Raw genomic sequence first — 2,500 nt, forward strand, 5'->3', positions numbered from 1 at the left:
TACCCAACAGCAATTACCGGGAAAAGTTGAGTGAAGTGACTTATGTCCCGCAACCTCGCACAGACACAGACATTTCCATTGATTGATATAGAATCCAATATCAAATTTATTGATATAGAATACATTAATTCCGTCCCTTCAACCTGGAACAGATCCGTGTGTTCGAGGCTGAAGGCCAGATGCCTGGGCTACCTTCACCCAAATGTTCTCAGTAAGTGCCCAACATGATTGGGTATTTTAAGAGAGAACAGCTTGCCGCTGTCACATGTTGACTCTGTGACTCTGGCTGCTGTTATGAACCTCGGCCACATCATAACATACATCCTCTTCTCTTATTAGAGTTAGTCCTCTGGACTGACACTGGAGGCATGACATGGTTTACAAGGTACACCACAGTTGGTCTGGAGAAGGAGATACCTGAGTTGAGGCATTGTTTGGCACAGAGCAACATCTTAGCGTGAAGATGGTGACTTCGGAAAACGGTCTGGGGAAGGAATGAGATGGATGAGGTCACAATTAGCCAATAGGAGAAAGGCAGGGTGGTGACGTAACTAGAGTTGAGAGTCGTTGACTGGCTGGAATCTTACTGCTGTGTGGGAGGTCAGAGGGAAGACTCGCTTTTGCTGCTCTGCCCTTTCAAGGTGGAAACTTTATTAGCATCAGCCAAAAAGAGGCCAGGAGTGTTGAGAGAAGGAAGAGCAGAGGGCAGCTGATGTGTCTACCGTCCTCCTGCACCCTGGAGCAGTGGGTTCGAGCCAAGATGAAGGACGTGCCTGAGACTATTGTCAAACCTGTGTTTCCTGTCCAGTAAGTGGATGAGGTATTATGGTGAGCTAGGAAGCTTGCACACGCGTGTTTACCCCACACACAAGTCACACAAGAGCATTAGAGGCGGCAAAAGGGGTGGAAGAGAGTCAAGGGGAGAGGAGCAGACCTTCAGGCACCATTCTGATTTAGCAGATGATGTGCAGTCACCACCCAGAGTGAGAGTAAGGACTATTGCTGTGATTTGCTATGTGTAGTGGAAAGGATTATAGGATGGTTCTAGTTGACACACAATGGCCTCCATGACCAGTATATATAATGAGGAAGGAGTGATATAAGTGATGAATTTTAAAGTGTCTTTGTCAGATAGAGAGTGGCAGTGGTTGGGCACTACACCGTGGAGGACAGGCGGGCTACAGACGCAAGTACCATGAAAGAAAGGAGAGTGGGTCAACATGAGAGAGGAGGGAGTATAAGGAGTTTGTGGAAGGAGGAGGGCAATGTATTAGTGGATAAGAGGCCATAAGGAGAGGCTAAGAATAACTAGTGTGTATCAAGAGGTTTGGTGTGTTTATGGTATGTTAATACTTCCCGTGATTGTGTTGATGATGTATTGTATTGTACGATTGAATAGTTCCGCACCACAAGCTATTGTTGCTGACTTGAGCACACCGGTCGTGGGGGCGTCGAGGTGGGGAAATGTGGAGTTGAATAACCAAAGTATTCCTTGTTATGATTGCTTAATACTTATACATTCATTTACTTAATGTCTTGTACTTTTACAATTGAAACCTCTTTCCCTCTTCCAATCTCCGTCTTTGTTTCTCTCTGTCTTAGAAAATATAGTATGAAAAGATGAACAATTCTCAAAAGCTCTACGGAGAAGTCCCCGACTTCAGGCTTCATAAAAATCGCAGCGGGTAGCTTTAGATGCCGATTTTTTCCTGAAGGGAAGCAATGTGGCCCTCCTGGAGCAGCCTGTGACCGTCACATACCACCCATGTGTCATCTTGAAAAATTGGGTGAAGCTAGCCATACACGTCTGGGCTCCAGCATTAATCTAACAGACAGCCATTAGGCTCTATATATTTAGATATAATTTCAATAATAACTAAAACGTAATATTTAAATATCTTACCTAGCGTATTCATCAAATAATTATCGGAGAGTGAGAGCTGAAGACGTCGTATCCTGGAGTTAAGTTTCTGTGTTCTTTGTTAGGATTTTTCTGGTGATGGTCTGGTTGTGAGAAGAGATTATATGTTCCTTAATGGAGCCCTGTTGCTTATGCATTGTTAATTGCCTGGAAAGAGACGTTGTTGTCTTGCCTATATACTGAGTTCTTTGGGGCTTACAGTCCCCAAGTGGGCATTTAAAGGCATAGACGACGTTGGTCTCCTTTAAGGCGTTCTGCTTTGTGTCTGGAGAGTTTTTCATGAGTAGGCTGGCCGTTTTTTTGGTTTTATAGTAAATCGTCAATTGTATCTTCTGATTTTTGTCTTTAGGGATAACGTTCTTATTAACAATATCTTTCAGGATCCTTTCCTCCGTTTTATGAGCTGTCGAAAAGAAGTTCCTGTAAAATAGTCTAATAGGGGGTAAAGGTGTTGTGTTGTCTCTTCAGAGGTTGCATGGCGTTTCACCTTTCTTTTTATGTTGTCTTCAACGAAACCATTGGAGAAGCCGTTGTTGACTAGGACCTGCCTTACCCTACAGAGTTCTTCATCGACTTGCT

Source organism: Procambarus clarkii, chromosome 25 (assembly GCF_040958095.1).
Source record: "Procambarus clarkii isolate CNS0578487 chromosome 25, FALCON_Pclarkii_2.0, whole genome shotgun sequence".
Classification (NCBI taxonomy): domain Eukaryota; kingdom Metazoa; phylum Arthropoda; class Malacostraca; order Decapoda; family Cambaridae; genus Procambarus; species Procambarus clarkii.